Consider the following 9107-nt stretch of genomic DNA (forward strand, 5'->3'; position numbering starts at 1 on the left):
GAAGGGCAAGAAAGAGAACGCCAAGTCAGGACAACCCAGTGACAAAGGAAAGAGAAAGAGGTCGTTCACAGGACCAGAAGGACCCTAGCAGTAGGGTAAGGGTCCAAATCAGCAGGGTCACTATAAGAAGGGACCTCAGCAGAATCAAAGGGTGCAGCAGTAGTGCAAATTCTAGGGGACATGTTGTAACTGTAATAAGTTTGGACACAGAGCAGTAAAGTGCCATAGTGCACCAATAGCAGGCCAGCAGGACAAGAACCAGAACCACTAGCAGTAGCAGAACCGTGCTCATAGTCGAGGTCAGGGCCAGCAGTTGAGGATAGAGGCACCGGCCAGCAGGTACGAACCATCCAGGAGATTTAGCAAGGACAGATAGTCCCATACATTCCAAATAATTTAGTGCAGCAGCTTTCAGCTATCGGTAGAGTATATGCAATTATTCCTTGTGATCATAGTGAGAACGGGGCCGTGGTGGAAGGTACGTTTCTCGTGAACTCCTTTCCAGCTCGTATTCTTTTTGATTCAGGCATTTCACATTCTTTCATCTTCCAGAATTTTATGATTAGAGTTCAGCTTGTAGCACATTCTTTAGACATCTCATTATTCGTATCTACTCCTTTGGGAGAGGCGTCCCTCTTAGAGAATATCTGTAGGAGATGTATCGTTAGCTTAGATGATTCTGAGTTCGTGGTCGATTTGATCATCCTGCTAGTAAGTGAAGGCGGAACATTATAGACCGGTAGGAACCCTACTGTCTTTACCTATTCTGGAGTGGAAATGGGCATTTATTTCTATGGATTTTATTGTAGGACTGCCGAGATCAAAGAAAGGGAATGATTCTATTTGGGTGATAGTTGATCGGTTGACGAAGTCGGCGTATTTCTTACCTGTGAATACAACTTATACGACAGAGAATTATGCGAGGATTTTTATCCGGGAGATAGTTCGTTTGCATGGAGTCCCAGAGATGATTGTATCAGATCGAGGCTCAGTCTTCACATCCTATTTCTTAAGGTTTTTTCAGAATTCATTCGGCACACAGTTGTCATTCAGTAGCGTCTTCCACCATTAGATGGATGGTCAGACAGAGAGAGTGAACTAGATGTTGGAGGATATGCTGCGAGCTTGCGTTATCGATTTTTAGGGCAACTGGGAGGATCACATTCCATTGCTAGGGTTTGCCTATAATAATAGTTATCAGGCTATGATAGGTATGGCACCGTATGAGGCATTATATTGGAGACCGTGTAAATCCCCGATTTGTTGGGCAGAGCCGGAGAACAGTTTATTAGTTAGGCCAAAACTTGTAAGACACACTACGGAGAAGGTAGCATTTATTAGAGAGCGTATTCTTTCCACTCAGAGTTGGCAAAAGAGCTATGCAGATGAGAGGCGATGACCTTTAGAATTTCAGGTTGGAGATTTTGTCATGTTAGAGGTATCGCCAATGAAGGGCATTCAGCGATTCGGCAGACGGGGAAAACTTGCCCCGAGATATGTTGGTCCATTCAGAATTGTTCAGCGTGTTAGAGTTGTTTCATATAGATTAGATTTTCCAGCATTGATGTTGAGTGTACATGATGTATTTCATGTTTCGATGCTCAAGAAGCATTTGCGCGATGAGGAGCAGCCGAGGGTGATTGATACACCAGAGATTTAGATTCAGGCAGATTTGACTATCGTTGAGATCCCGGTTTGTATTCTTGCTAAAGAGGACAAAAGGCTTAGAAACAAGATAATTCATTTAGTGAAAGTCCAGTGGAACCAGAAAGGAGCTGAGGAAGCTTCTTGGGAGCGTGAGGAGGATATGCGTCGTGACTACAGACACTTGTTTGAGCAGGGAAGATGTGGATACTGATTATGGTTTATGCAATGATGATTATGTTATATGTTCATATTTAACACTAGAATGGGTTAATACTTAGCTTCTAATCATTCAGAACATATGATATATATTTGGGGGGTTCCTTATTTGGATTTTTCGTTTAACGTACTAGTTCCATTTAAATAGGGGTTACATGGGAGAATTTGCATTCAAGATTGTTAAATGTAGATAATGCTAAGATACGTTTGAGGAATTTTGGGGATGAAATTCTTTTAGGGGGGGAGGGGAGAATGTAAAACCCCATGAATTTGAAAATATTATGACAAATAATAAAAAATATGTTATAACGTGATGAGTAACATATTTTTAATATTTGAGTATGCTAAGAATTGATTTGAGATAAATTTAATGTATATATACAAGTATAAGAATGAAATATGTGTGCATAGGCAAGCAGACTCAGAGTAGTCGACTAATGTCCTTAGTCGACTACTCTAGCCCGGATATAGCTTTCAGAAATTTATGTATTTCAGAGTAGTCGACTACTAGCCATTGTAGTCGACTAGCGGAAACTTCCAGTTTCCTGATTCCTGTTGGATTTGGATATTTTGAGGCACAGGTTCACTTGCATGTTATATATACCTCTTGTTCACGAATTTTCACATATTTTATCAGTACTTTCAAACCCTAGCAGCCACCATCTCTGTAAAACCCCAAAAATTTGTGATATATATATAATTAATATGTGATTAATTATGATATATGAATTTTTATTTTGATAAATACAGTTAAATAGTATGTGAGTAGTATACCATGTGTATTGAGTATAAACAAGTTCATTCATGAGGAAGAAAAGAGTCAAAATATGCACAATGGCCAAATATATGAGGAGCTGAAAAATTCCAGTCCGGTCGACCGTCGCGGTCAACCACAGACGGTCGACCGTCACGGTCGACCGCGAGACCTGCAGAAGTTTTTCTCTTGTTTTGAGTTGGTTTCGGATTTCTAAAGCCCATATTCTTTTTCCTTGGTTTATATATCAATCTTTCATGAATTTCTCAATTTTTCTAAGAACCCTAACAACTACCAAACCCCATAAACCCTAACCTGATTCTTGGAAAAGATTAGAGGCTTTTGAGCGGGATTTCGCGTGGTTTTTGGCTTTTGGAGTGGATATCTTCTTTGATTTGGCATATTAAATGTTTTTCTACAAATCTCAGTCGAGTTCATCTCTGCTAATCCCCCTCCTAGTTTTTAAAATATTTTTAAAGAATTTTTAACATGTTTTATAGAGCCAAATTGACTAGTTTATGAATAAAAGTCAATTCTTTTATATTATATGTATAAAGACTAGGTCTTTCCATGTGAAAAGGTTTGAGAACGAATTTACAAAAGATATTTAAGATCTAAAAATAATTTAAAAGTTGTTTAATCTGAAGAAAGATGATTTGTTCTTTGTTTCAAGTTCTTATGCATGTTTTAGGGTTTTAAATATGAATTTTTATGCACATAATCATGTATTATATATTGTGTTGCTCCCAGAAGTTTTTATCTACTGTTGACATATTTCCATGCAAGATTCATATTATTTTAATCATGTTTGAATCACCTAAACACGGCGTGAACACAACACACACAACCAGATTTAGAATCTAGAATTTCAGCCCACGATCGACCGCGCCTTAGTGGCGGTCGATCGCGTGCAGGGCAGAGGCCTAGGTAGGCCCTGGAACCCATTCCCTCGGGAGAGATGGAAATGATCTTGCTATAGCGCTTTGACGCTCGTTGTTTCCCCCCTTTCAGGCAGCTAGTCCGGCGCACGGAGAGTCAGAGGTTGATGGGATTTCTTCATAGATTCTATCTAGCTATTTATTATTTTAGTAGTTATTATAGAACTCCACAGTTAGTTGTTTATGTTCAGACTCTAAACTTGTATTTCATTTTGTAAAGACTGAGAGTCATAGTGATACTTTATTTGACTCATTGTACTTGTGGTTTATTTTAGACTCAGAGATATTTCTATTTTAGTTGGGCTCACTGATGATTATTCTCTTATTGTTTCTGTGTACATCTGGTTGGTTCTATCTCTATTATTTGCATGTCGGTACTTTAACCTATTTGTTGTTTCCACTAGAGAGATAGCGACTGTGATGGTGAAACATGTCGTAGCATGGTGTTTGGTGCTTGGCAGGTTTGATATTTTGGGTTTCGCCTTGGACTGCAGCCTTGCGTGAAACCTAGGGCGTCACAATCTCCACCTCATAAACCCTAGATCCAATCTAAGTGATTCCAAAAGCTTTGTGAAGCAATTTTTAGCGTGAAGGCGAGATCTTTGGCGTGTGGCTTAGGATCTAATTTAAGTTTGCAATTTCAAGCTTTCAACAAGATTTTTAGGCGAGTTTCATCTCTGCTAAAGCTACACCCATTTATTAAATTGTTTTAATAAAATTTGATGTAGTTGTATTGAGCCTAAAACCTATTTACATGCATAAAAATTGGTCTTTTGTAATATATAAGATAAAGATCTGATCTTTTAGTATTTAAAATATTATGAACGAATATTTAGAGGTAGATTAAGATCTGAATATAATTAAACATTACTTATAATTGATTTTTGATGGTTTACACGATGTTTTGATGCTTTTGTACATGTTTAGGGTTTACATATGAATTTTAATGTAACAATTCTTGTTCCATATGTTAGATAAACATCAGTAGTGTTAAACAAGTTTTTAAAATATTTTATACATGTTTTACAGTAAGCTAATTGTGATAGAATCACAAAACACATACACGAACACAACTTGTAGTAAGCAGACTTATGACCTCTGGCCGATGGACAGGAGGTACATGGCCGGTCGACCAACCAGTGTTTTTGTGCATGGTTCATGTTTTAGTTTAGTTGTTTGATCGAGGGATCTTCTCGATCAACCTATATTGTATTATGATGTTTGTTAACTATTTAACACCTAAGGTGTTTGTGAATATGAGATATAGTTTCGCACATTGAGATATGTTCACGAACACTTACATACATGTTCTTAATTGAGTATACATGAATAATTGAGATGCATGACGCATGTTTTAAGTTGATAGTGTAGGCGAGGCTGTGCAGGCGAGGCTGTGCAGGCGAGCTGTGCAGGCAAGGCTATGCAGGCGAAGCTGTGCAGGCGAGGTTCGCTTAGTTCGGGCGAGCTCCAATGTTCAGGCGAGCAATAGCCTTGCAGGTGGACTTCCTTACAGGCGGACTTCACCTCTTTCAGGCGAGCTTCTGCCTTTAGGCGAGCTTCAGAACATGCATCGAAGAACAGGCCATAACTTTCAAACCGTAAGTCGGAATTTGACAAATTATATATGAAAATCGACTATCTCAATGAGACGTGGCGAACCAAACCACCAAAAGGGGTTTGCCGCCTCCATTTTCCCAAATTCCTTACGGTTTGAGATATATCAACATTTTCCCCTTTTTTTACTCTTTCGGGTGAGGTTTTGGTAGTCTTGTTCTGAACTTCTCTGATAGGGATAAAGGCAATTTTTATTGTCTACAAAACCCCCTCTAAAGTTTTCAGACCAGAGTCAGGCCACATGGGGTCTGTAATACTTTAGATATGAAGACCTGTAAAATGGTCACCGTCCAGACGAAGCGAAGAACCTTCCAACGAGCTTGGCGAAATTGACCTCTTTACTCACAGCTGATGATCGCCATATAGGATTTTGAGCAAACCCTCAGCTATCAACGGATTTGATGAGCCTGTACCGATTACTGTTTGAATCGGACTAACCATACTATTCCCCTCAGTATGATGAGTTTTCGAGGAGTTTCTCTTAGGCTCAATGCTAAGATTACTCCTCTATCCTTAGCCATTTGAGGCGTTTGGATGTATGGAGCAGTTTAACCTCGTATACCAGTTAGAGGTAAGGAGCAGTTTATACTCGTATACTTGTTGGAGTAAGGGAATAGTTTAGCCTCGTGCACCCGTTAGAGGTTTGGGAAACAGTTTATACTCATATACCCGTTGGAGTAAAGGGAACAGTTTAGCCTCGTGTACTAGTTGAAGTTAAGGAGCAGTTTATACTCGTATACTTGTCGGAGTAAAGGAGCAGTTTACCCTCGTGCACTAGTTGGAGGTTTGGGAAACAGTTTATACTCGTATACACGTTGGAGTAAAGGGAGCAGTTTAGCCTCGTGTACTAGTTAGAGGTAAGGAGTAGTTTATACTCGTATACTTGTCGGAGTAAGGGAGCAGTTTAGCCTTGTGCACCAGTTGGAGGTTTGGAAAATAGTTTATACTTGTATACACGTTGGAGTAAAGGGAGCAGTTTATCCTCGTGCACAGGTTGGAGGAAAGGAGCAGTTTCACCTCGTGCACCGGTTTGAGGAAAGGGAGCAGTTTAGCCTCGTGCACCGGTTGGAGGATGTCGGGTTATTCTTAGGAGTTCTCTCCAGGAACTTCCCATCAAAGGTAGGGAACAGTTTAGCCTCGTATACCAGTTGGATGTAAGGGGGCAATTTAGCCTCGTACACTAGTTAGAGGTAAGGAGCAGCAGTTTATACTCGTATACTTGTTGGAGTAAAGGAGCAGTTTAGCCTCGTGCACCGGTTGGAGGTTTGGAAAACAGTTTATACTCGTATACACGTTGGAGTAAAGGGAGCAGTTTAGCCTCGTGCACCGGTTGGAGAAAAGGAGCAGCAGATTATACTCGTATACTTGTTAGAGTAAAGGGGCAGTTTCACCTCATACACTAGTTCGAGGAAAGAGAGCAGTTTAGCCTTGTGCACCTGTTGGAGGATGTCGGGTTATCCTTAGGAGTTCTCTCCAGGAACTTCCTGTCAAAGGTAGGGAACAGTTTAGCCACATACACCAGTTGGAGGTAATGTAGCAGTTTAGCCTCGTGCACCGGTTGGAGGTTGTCGAGTTATCCTTAAGAGTATTTTGCAGGAACTTCTCGTTAAAGGTAGGAAACAGTTTATACTCGTGCACCCGTGGGAGTCAAGGGGAGAAGCTTGTCTTCTCTTAGGGCAAAGACGAACCCTGATTTGTCCTCTCTTGGGGCAAAGACGAACCCTGATTTGTCCTCTCTTGGGGCAAAGACGAACCCTGATTTGTATTCTCTTGGGATAAAGATGAACCTGATTTGTCTTCTCTTAGGGCAAAGACGAACCCTGATTTGTCTTCTCTTGGGGCAAAGACGAACCCGATTTTTCCTCTCTTAGGGCAAAGACGAACCCTGATTTGTCCTCTCTTGGGGTAAAGACGAACCCTGATTTGTCTTCTCTTGGGGCAAAGAAGAACCCGATTTGTCTTCTCTTAGGGCAAAGACAACCCCTGATTTGTCTTCTCTTAGGGCAAAGACGAATCCTGATTTGTCCTCTCTTGGGGCAAAGACGAACCCTGATTTGTCTTCTCTTGGGGCAAAGACGAACCTGATTTGTCTTCTCTTGGAATAAAGACGAACCCTGATTTATCTTCTCTTGGGGCAAAGATGAACCCTGATTTATCTTCTCTTGGAGCAAAGATGAACCCGATTTGTCTTCTCTTAGGGTAAAGATGAACCCTGATTTGTCTTCTCTTAGGGCAAAGACGAATCCTGATTCGTCCTCTCTTGGGGAAAAGACGAACCCTGATTTGTCTTCTCTTAGGGCAAAGACGAACCCTGATTTGTCTTCTCTTGGGGCAAAGACTAACCCGATTTAACTTCTCTTAGGGCAAAGACGAACCCCGATTTGTCTTCACTTGGGGAAAAGACGAACCCGAAATAATGGCACATCGCATGGTAGGCCACTATTTGGATAAAGGAACATCGCTTGGTAGGCCAATATCAAACAACAATGCTTTTTGCGAGAAATACGGTGCTAGGGGAACCAAATCGTTCAGGGACGTATGAGTGTGACGATTGATTGTTATTGGAGCCATCGCATGGTAGGCTACTACCCATTGATTGTTCTAAAGATATTAGAACACTCGGAAAGGATTAGGTCGTTCAGGGACGTATGAGTATGACAACTGATCGGACAACGTCATTTGCAGGAATGACGGTGTCGGCTATCGGAGGTAATCGTTAACCTGATAGGAATTACCGTGATTGGAGCGACTTTGTGGACCTACCACTTGTAGGCATATAAAACTACCTAAAGGTCCCTTAACACAGCTCGGCGTGGTGATTCGACAAACCAACGAACCATCGAGCGATATATCCAAGCATGTTCGTTAGACCACAACACTGAAGCCAAGTGAGACGCGACAAAGTGGATTAACGAGGCGACGAGGTTAACGAACCGCACGCAAACAACGGAATACATCCAATCGCGTGTCCAATCAAGCTAACGGGTCGATGAATCAACGAGTCATCCAACCATAGAGTCCACCACATCAAACAAGATCGGGAGCGGACTCGAACTCGAACACCAAAGCGGATTTTACTGCCAAATCAGGATCCGGACTGTCAAATCAGAGTCCAGATCAAACAATAAAGTTTGGATAAACCGGAAAACTAAGAAAACGGTTGGTAAAACCAAACACCTGGAGGGCTCGGCCGAAACCGAGCCACCTCTAGGTGGCTCGGCCAAAACCGAGCCACCAAGGTGGCTCGGTAGCCGAGCCACCTAGGTGGCCGAGCCACCTGCGGAGCCACCTGGCCGAGCCACCCAGATCTGAGCCCAGATCTGGATTGAGATGCCTATAAATAGAGAAGGAGGGCTTATTTTTGAGGGGTTGGACTTTTGAGAGGTTGAAGGCTAAAGAGAGGAGAACTTTTGAGGGGAAACTCTGCTGGATTAAAGGCTCAAGACTAAAAAAGGTTGGAGCTTTGGAGCTTTGAAGACTCGGACTTTTCAGATCTGGTTCTTGGCGATCATCCACGCCAAATAAGGCAGGAGTTCGAGAGAGATCAGATCTGAGATCTACACGGTCATCCTCCGGATCAAAACTTGGTTTTTGATCCCGAGAAGAGTATCGATTTCGCTTGGTCGATTTCGATTACTTAGGGCTATTATTTCCTTGGTGAAATAATCCCCTCGGCTGTTATTTCCTTCGTGAAATAACATACCCCCCGTCATACCGTGTAGATCCGACCGGATCAAGATCGCGCGGTGGTCCACGGATTAACCCCGGCGTAGGCAAAGAACCCACACAAGCAAGAGACCGCAAAACAGGATCTTGCGATTTGTTCTAAAGGAAAGTTGTAATTTTTCTTTTTTCGGATCTTATAAAAAGACCGGATCTTTTGTAAACTGATAAACTGTTGCAGCAAGAAAACAATGACATCAATTGAAAGCAATTTT

Source organism: Asparagus officinalis, chromosome 2 (genome assembly GCF_001876935.1).
Source record: "Asparagus officinalis chromosome 2, Aspof.V1, whole genome shotgun sequence".
NCBI classification, from domain to species: domain Eukaryota; kingdom Viridiplantae; phylum Streptophyta; class Magnoliopsida; order Asparagales; family Asparagaceae; genus Asparagus; species Asparagus officinalis.